Here is a 9421-nt window from a genome sequence, read left to right as displayed (position 1 = left end):
CCTAGTGTAAAAAGTTGTATAGCTAAAATACAGTATATAGAATTGTCATCTTGATTTCCTTCACTTAGTAATATAAATTGAAGTTTCCTTCATGTATTTTCATGACTTGATAGTTCATTTCTTTTTAGTTCTTATTAATATTCCATTGTCTGGATGTGTTATTTTCTTTATCCATTCACCTGCTGGAGGACATTTTAATTGCTTCCTGTTTTGGTATTGTCAGTGTTCTGAATTTTTGCCATTCTACTAAAATGTACAGTGGTATGTCATTGTTTTAATTTTTATTTCCCTAAAAACATATTATGTGGAACAATTTGTGTATGCTTATTTGCCATCCAAAAATGTTTTTTTGGTATCTGCTAAGGTATTTGGCTCATTTTGTATTTGGGTTATTTGTTTTCTTATTATTGAGTTCTTTAAAAGGTCTTTGTATTTTTGGATAACAGTTTTCATCAAATGTGTCTTTGGAAATATTTTCTTCCACTATGTGGTTTGTCTGTTAATTATCTTGGTGTCATTATTCACAGAGCAGAAGTTTTCAATTAATCAAGTCCATATTATTAATTGTTTCTTCATGGGTTGTGTCTTTAGTATTATATCTAAAAAGGCATCACCATACCCAATATTATCTACACTTTCTCCTGTTATTTTCTAGCATTTTTATAGTTTGCCTTTTACATCTATATCTCTGATCTACTTACAGATAATTTTTTTGAAGGGTCAAAGATATATGTTTAGACTTATTTTCTTGCATGTGGATGTCCAGTTGTTCTAGCACCATTTGTAGAAGAGACTATTTTTATTGTTTTGTTTCTGCTTCTTGTCAAAGATCAGTTGACTATGCTTATCGAGGTCCATTTCTGGATTCCACTGACATGGTATTTCACCAATACCATAATAACTCTATTGCTGTAGTTTATACTAAACCTTGAAGTCAGGTGGTGTCGGTCTTCCAATTCCGTGCTTCCTCAATATTGTGTTGGCTATTCTGGGTCTTTTGCCTCTCATCATGAACTTCTGGATCAGTTTGCTTAAAACCACAAACTGGCTTGCTGTGATTTAATTGGGATTACATTAAATCTATAGATTAAGTTGGGAGGAACTGATATCTTGACAATATATGGTCTTCCAATCGATAAACATGGATTTTTCTCTCCATTTATTCAGTTCTTTGATTTCATTCACCAGAGTTTCATAATTTTCTTTGCGTAGCTCTCTACATATCTTGGTAGATTTATGCCTAAGTACTTCAGGTTTTTCAATGCAATTGTAAATTGTATTTTGCTTTTATTTTCATATTTCACTTATTAATTGCTGGTAAATAGGAAAGCAGTTAACTCCTGTATATTAACCTTGTTTCCTGAAACGTTGCTATAATGTCTCCTCAGTTTTAGCTGTTTTTTTTCTTTTAGATTTTTCTGTAGATGTTCACGTCTTCTGTGAACAAAAACAACTTTATGTCTTTTTTCCCACTTTGTATTCCTTTTAATTCCTTTTCTAATTCCTTTTAATGTCTTATTGCATTAACAAGGACTTACAGTATGACGTTGAAAAGGAGTGGTGAGAGGGGATGTTCTTGTTTTGTTCCTGATCTTACTGGGAAATCTTCAACTTTCTCACCATTAAATATAATGTTAGCTGTAGGGTTTTGTAGATACACTTTATCAATTCAAGGAGGTTCCCCTCTATTTTGAGTATCCTGAGAGCTTTTGTCATGAAAGCTCTGTGATGGATATTGTCAAAGGACTTTCCTGCATCCAATGATAGAGTCATATAAGTTTTATTTTTTAGTCTGTTAATATTATGAGTTACATTAATTGCTTTCTCATGTGAAACCAGTCTTGCGTATCTAAGTCCCACTTGGCCATGGTGCATAATTGTTTTTATACTTGCTGAGATTTGATTTGCTAATATTTTATTGATATTTTTTTCTATAATCGTGAGATACTGGTATATAGTTTTCTTATCTTTATCTAGTTTTGATAGAAGGTAATGCTGGTCTCAAAAATTGGGTTAGGAAGCATTCCCTCAGTTTCTATCTTCAAAAAAGATTGTGTAGAGAATTGGTACAATTCTTTCTTAAATATTTGGTAGAATTAGTGAACCCATCAGTGGATGGTACTTTCTCTTTTAAAAGGGTTTTAATTATTGAATAAATTCTTTAACATATATAGGACTATTAAGATCATCTATTCTTTTCTGAGTTTTGGCAGTTTTGGTTTTTTCAAGAAATTGGTCTGTTTTACTTAGGATATCAAATCTGTGGGCATAGAGTTGTTCATAGTATTCCTTTTCTGTTCTTTTAATTTCCATGGAGTTTTCAGTTGTTTTCTCTTTCATTTTTGATATTGCTAATTTGTGTTTTCTCTTTTTTCTTTCTTATTTAACCTGGATAGAGGCTTACTGATTTTATTGATCTTTTCAAAGAACTAGCTCTTGGTTTTGTTGATTTCTCTCTATTGATTTCCTGTTTTCAATTTCATTGATTTCTACTTTAATTCTTATTGTTTCTTTGCCTTTCATTTTCTAGTTTCCTAAGGTGTAAAAGTAAAATATTGATTTTAGAAGTTCACTTCTAATATTTGCATTCAATCCTATACATTTTCCTCTAAGTCCTGTATTCACTACATTCCACACATTTTGATAAGTTGTTTTCATTTTCATTTAGTTAAAAACATTTTAAAATTTAACTTGGGATTTCTTCTTCAATTCATTTGTTTTTAGAATTATACCGTTTAATCCTTATGTGTTTGGAGATTTTCCATTTAACATTCTGCTATTGATTTCTAGTAATTCCATTGTGGTCTGAGAACAGGCATTATGGGATTTATATTATTTTAAATTTGTTAAGGAATATTTCAGTCTGTGGTCTATTTTGAATATTTCATGAGAGCTTCAAAAGAATGTGTATTCTGCTTTTCTGGGATAAAATAGTCTATAGATGTCAATTCAATCCGGTTAATTGATGGTGATGTTGAGTCCAATTATGTGCTTACTGGTTTTCTGCCTGCTGGATCTATCCATTTCTGATAGAGAGGTGTTGAAGTCTCCATCTATGATTGTTCATTCATCTATTTATCTTTGTGGTTCTTTCAGTATTTTTGTCACATTATTTGATGCTCTGCTGTTAAGTGTTTACATGTTAAAAATTATTATATCTTCTTGGAGAATTAACGTCTTTATCATTTTGTAATGCCCTACATTATCCCTGATAACTTTCTTTGCTTTGAGGTCTGCTCTGTCTGAAATTAATAAAGCTACTCCTGTTTTCTTTTGAATAATGTTAGCATGATATGTTTTTCTCAATTTATTTACTTTACTCTATATGGGCTTTTATATTTAAATTATTTTTTTTTGTAAATAACATATAGTTGGGGTATTTCTGATCCACTCTATCCCTGTCTTTTAATTGGTGCATTTAAACCACTGACATTCAACGTGATTACTGATATAGCTGGGTTAATATGTACCATATTTATTAGTGCATTCTTTTTGTTGCTTTTGTTCTTTGTTACTATTTTTGTCTTCTGCTATTTTTTCTACCTTTTATGGTTTTAATTGAATGTTTTAAATGATTCAATTGTTTCTTGTTTCTTAGCATATCGGTTTTGCCTCTTGTATTTCTTAGATGTTTTTTTAGTGGTTGCCTTAGAATTTGCAGTATAGATTTACAACTAATCCAAGTCGCCTTTTAAATAACATTGTACCACTTCATGTGTAGTTTGAGTCTCTTATAACAACAAAATGATCCTAATTCCTGTCTCCTATCTCTTGTGTAATTGCTATCATTCATTTCACTTATGTGTCAACATGCATGAGCCTGTTAGTAAACACAAATATACAAGATACATACATAAGCATACCTGATAAAAATGTTGCTATTATTGTTTTGAATACTTTCTTGTTCAATTATGAATAAGAAAAATACAAGTTTTTAATTTACCTTTACTTATTCCTTCTTCAATGTTCTTTATTAAAATGTAAGTTTCTGATCTGTATCATTATTATATATTATTTCTCTGAAGAACTTCTGTTTCTTGCAAGGCAGATCTACTGGGAATAAAGTCCCTCAATTTTTGTTTGAGAAAGTTTTTGTTTCTCTTTCATTTTGAAGTATAATTTTATAGGGGACATAATACTAGGTTGGTGTTCTTATTTTTTTCTTTCAAGACTTTAAATATTTCACTTTACTCTTTTCTTGCTTGTTTGGTTTCCGAGGAAAAGTCAGGTGTAATTCTTATCTTTGTTCCTACACAGGTAAGGTATTTTTTTCCCTCTGGCCTCTTTCAAGAATTTTCTTTATTTCTGATTTTATATAGTTTAAAGATGAGATGCCTCAGTACAGTGTTTTTGTATTTATCCTGCTTGGTGTTCTTTGAGATTCCTGAGTCTGAGATTTGGTGTTGGACGTTCATTTGGGAAAATTCTCAGTCATAATTGCTTCATTATCTCTTCTCCTTTGGCATTCAATCCATGTATATTACATCTTTATTAGTTGTCCCATAGTCCCTGGATATTCTTTTCTTCTTTTTTTTTCTAATTTTTGTTCTCTTTGATTTTTAATTTTCAAGGATTCTAATGATCTGTTCTCTACTTTAGAGATTCTTTCTTCAGGTGTGTCTAGTCTACTAATGGATCTATCAAAGGCATTTTTTTTTGTTAGGTTATAGTGTTTTCTTTCTCTCCAACAGTCTCCCCTCCACCTTTGGGATTTTCATCTCTCTGCTTACATTGTAAATCTGTTCTTACATGCTGACTACTTTCTCTTTTAGAGCCTTTAGCATATTAATCATAGTGGTTTTAAATTCCAACATTGTGGGAGCTCCTAGAGCTTGGCTGGCTGAGATTTAAGAAAGAAATGTTTTGGTTGAGAAGCAGCAAAACAGATCAGGAAAAGCAGGTCTCCTTTGAAATGTCAAGACTGAAGATAGCCTGAACTTGCCTGTGGATCAGCATGTTTTCCCCCTATGTAAATGCTTAATTTAAAGTAGTAAAACAATCCCCTTCCTATGACATATACACTGCCCCTGTCATGTATGCCTGTGCATCACTACCCTGATTGTATTGTTCCCCTGATAATCTATGAGGGTGCTTCGTTCCTGTATTTGAAACCACACATTCCTTTCCTCTGCACCCCTTGATATGTACTGATAAGATCCTCAATAAAAACTGGAGATGAGTTTTGCTCGGGGCCATCACCACTCGGCCCCCTTGCCCTCTCCTTTCTGTGAGTAATCGGTCATCCGCCACCCGAGTGTTTGTGGATCAAACCCAGCACAGCATCCCTGCCATGTCTCATTCTGATAATTGTTCTGTCTTTTAATTTTTTTTTGCCTTTTGGTATGCCTTGTCATTTTTTCTTGATAGCCAGACATGATCTAGTGGGTGAAAGGAATTGTTATAAGTGGGTCTCTAGTAATGTAGATGTGAGATGTGAAGAGAGGTGAAGCATTCCTTAGTTCTCTATTATGGTTTCAGTCTTTTAGTGTCCTATGCCTCTGGTTTGTAAACTTCACAAGTGTTTCTCAGTTTTTTCCTTCCCACTTAAGTGAGTGAGATGACTAGAACTGGCTGAAGTTGGGTATTTCCTTTCCACAGGTCAGTTAGATTCTGATAATACCCCAACAGGTTAGGCTGTGGTTAACTAGTTTCCATTGAGATAGGTTTGTCAAGAACAGAGTGCTCTGGCATATTTCAAAATGATTCCTTTCCCCCTCCTCCTGCTAGAAGAACGAGGGAATTTTTTAAATCTAACATATGCTGCAGGAATCTGGTTGACCTCCTGAAAGTATATCTCAGTATTATAGAGCAACCATGTGACTGGATTCTCTAATTTTGTTGTTGTTGTTGTTGTTGCTTGTTTGCTTTTTTTTTTTTTTTTAACTCTCAAGCATTGTCCATACTGAATCTCCAGCACTTTGTCAATTACAGTTCAGGTTTTCCTACAATACCACTGAATTCCACAGTGGTCTAATGAGTCTCTGCTCTGGCAAGCCACAACTCCTTGTATTTGCTTGTCTCTCCAGTTTTGTGGGGTTCAGTGGTTTGCCCTGTGTCCTTCCCTGTCTTATTGTTGCAAGAAGAGTTGCTGATTTTTGTCTGTTCAGCTTTTTACTTTTTCTTATTATAGAGGGGCAACTTCCAAGCTCATTAAATGTGAAAATAAACTGCCTTTCTTTTTTTTTTTTTTTTTTTAAATCTTTTTCCAACGTTTTTTATTTATTTTTGGGACAGAGAGAGACAGAGCATGAACGGGGGAGGGGCAGAGAGAGAGGGAGACACAGAATCGGAAACAGGCTCCAGGCTCCGAGCCATCGGCCCAGAGCCTGACGCGGGGCTCGAACTCACGGACCGCGAGATCGTGACCTGGCTGAAGTCGGACGCTTAACCGACTGCGCCACCCAGGCGCCCCGAAAATAAACTGCCTTTCACTTACTTTTTATATTAGCACATTAACTTTCTTGAGTTTCCTAAGTTTAAAAGACAGTTTAAAAAATCTGCAAACTTTATTTCTTTGGGGAAGCAGATATAAAACTATTTTCTATGTATTCATTGCCAAACTACTTGAATGAGTCAACTATATCCACTTCATCACTTACCATTATTCAATGCAGTCTACTATCTACCCTAGCACATCATTGAAATAGCATTTAAGATCACTAATGACCTCCTAATTGCCAAATCAGTGGCATATTTTCAGTATTCATCTTACTTAATCTTTCCAGCTCAAGAGATAATGGTGCCTCTCTCTTCTTGAAATTCTCTGTTGTTTTAGTGACACATTGTCTCTAATCCACACTTTTATTCAAGGTTCCATATTCAAGATGTCAATTTTCCACTAGCCCTTTAACTGAAAGTCTTAGAATATTTTAAATTCAACAGAATATCAAAACAACTATATGATAGCCTGTTTCCATCATAATTTCTCACCCTTACATCTTTTCCACCTTTTATATTCTTCTGCATTTAAAGATAAAATTTGTTAGCCTCTGCCTGGTTCATTGCCCTTCCCAGTCCTCTCTTGCTAGAACTAGAGTTACTGTCTCCTCCCACCTGCAAATTCAGCCATATTCTTCTTTGTAAACTAATTCTAATTAAGGCAAGGAAACAATCAGTAGCCTTAGGAAACATATTTAGGAAGTCCAAATTAAGTTGATTTCTCAAATCTGTGATTTAATGACATAGTCATCCCTATATGATTTTCTGTTAATCCCTGTCTGTTGGTCTTGGTCTATAAAAGTGGTCATCTATTATTGTCAACCTTCTTAGGTGTTTTCCAGCCTTTTCTCCAAGAGCCTCTTCTATTTCATTCTTCCATTTCCAATCCATTCTTCACAGATAATTTCTAAATCATAAACTCTGTGACATTATTCATATATTTTAAAAATATTTATGTAGTTCCCTATTGCTTATTGTTACATTGTCATATGATTAAGAACCTTAACAATTTAATAGACTCCTGTATCCACCCAGTAGTCTCACTCCATAGGACAGCTCCCAAGACATCTAACATACAGTAGTCACTTTCTATATTTTGCTGGTTTGAATGTTTATAACCCCTGTAGTAGGCATTTCTGGGAACACAATATTAATAAAAAATCATTCTCCTGACAAAGTTCCTGATACAATAGGTAGAGTTGGTTTATGATCGACGTTAATGACAGATAAATTTAAAGAAATATCAATTTATAGACAGCCATAAGAATAGCCTCTCATTCAAGATCTTGCAGATCTTATGTCAGCACTATGTTGGACATGCCCTGGTAAATGAAAATTCGGTAGGGATGTCATTGGTCCAATGCAAAGCAACTTTAGAGTTCTGAGGTATAAGCACTGATATTTAAAATGTAGAGTAAGAGCAAGTATAAAGGTATACAGTAATTCCATGTCTAAATATAGAGTTGACATCAGGTAAGAAATCCATGGAGGATTCTGGGTCAGCCAGTGGAGGTAATATTACTCTAGGTATAGGGAGAGAAGGCATTGATAATGGGAAACAGGTGTAACTTGCCAAGGAAAGGCAGAATATTATCCACAAATTAAAAATAGGAAGCAGAGTAATGACCTAATTAGTTGGAAAAGCACTGTTATGACAGAAAAAGAGTAGATTGGATGAAACTATGGGCAAGGGATTGTGATTCAATTTAACCTTTGCAAATTATCAAGTCCATGGGAAAGGGAGGAAATCTAATGAGAATTGCTACAGTCAGCTTTGTAGGAGATTAATGGCTAGAACCTAATGTATAAAAATGGGCTTGTTCTAGACACTACTTTTTCCTTGAAGGAATCCCAACTTCTTACTAGTCAAATCTCTTAGTTTGTGAAAACTAAAAAAAAGTTTATAACACTGAGTTTTCTATCAAATAAACCTGCAAACAAACTGAATCTAATTATGTCCTAATTAAGTCCTAAGTTGTATGGTCTTGAAGTAAATATATATATATGCACTTAAAACATGTTCTTTAGTAATCAAATTTGCATAAATATATTTTTCTCAAAATTTTAAAACTATTGCCTGGAAGTTTCTAATTTTATGACAGTTGCTTGCTTTACGTTTACCATTGCCAAAAAATAATCTATTGAGTTTGATTCTATCTAAACAAACATGATGAGTATTCTAAAAGAGTTAATTCGTGGACTGTTTGAGGCAAAAAGTGATCTGTTAAATCGAGAGAAATTTTACTGCACACTTTACAAAATACTGTGTTATCCTTTCCAAGGACAGGGATCAAGTCTCCATCAAAGGCTAAAATTTTAAACACATAAAGTTTATCTCCTGAAACATCCTTTGAAGATTCCTTACTTAAAATGGAATAATAGAACTTCTCATGGTTACTCTAGTCCTGACCACGGCTACTGAAAGTATATTTACATCTTTTAGAAACCACATGGATAAGTAAATAATATGTTTGGGACTTCCAGTTATAACATAATTGGATATTTCTTCAATAATACACTATCCTTTTGTATTCTAAAGTTATGAACAACTGGAAATGGTTAGAAATGTATTGTCATATTATATATAATATATATGTCACTGATTTAAAACAATTATTTATTTATTTATTTATTTATTATTTTTATTTTTTAATTCACATGCAAGTTAGCATATAGTGCAATGATTTCAGGAGTAGATTCCAGTGATTTGTCCCCTATGTATAACCCTATTGCTCATCCAAACAAGTGTCTTCCTTAATGTACCTCACCCATTTGGCCAATACCACCACCCAACACTTCTCCAGCAACCCTCAGTTTGTTCATTGTATTTAAGGGTCTCTTATGTTTTATTGCCCTCCTTGTTTTTATATAATTTTTGCTTTTCTTCCATTACGTGCATCTGTTTGGATCTTAAATTCCACTTTAGAGTGAAATCATGTGATATTTGTCTTTCTCTAACTAATTTCACTTAGCATAATACCCT

Source organism: Neofelis nebulosa, chromosome 6 (assembly GCF_028018385.1).
Source record: "Neofelis nebulosa isolate mNeoNeb1 chromosome 6, mNeoNeb1.pri, whole genome shotgun sequence".
NCBI lineage: Eukaryota > Metazoa > Chordata > Mammalia > Carnivora > Felidae > Neofelis > Neofelis nebulosa.
Note: the sequence above shows the minus strand (reverse complement) of the source record.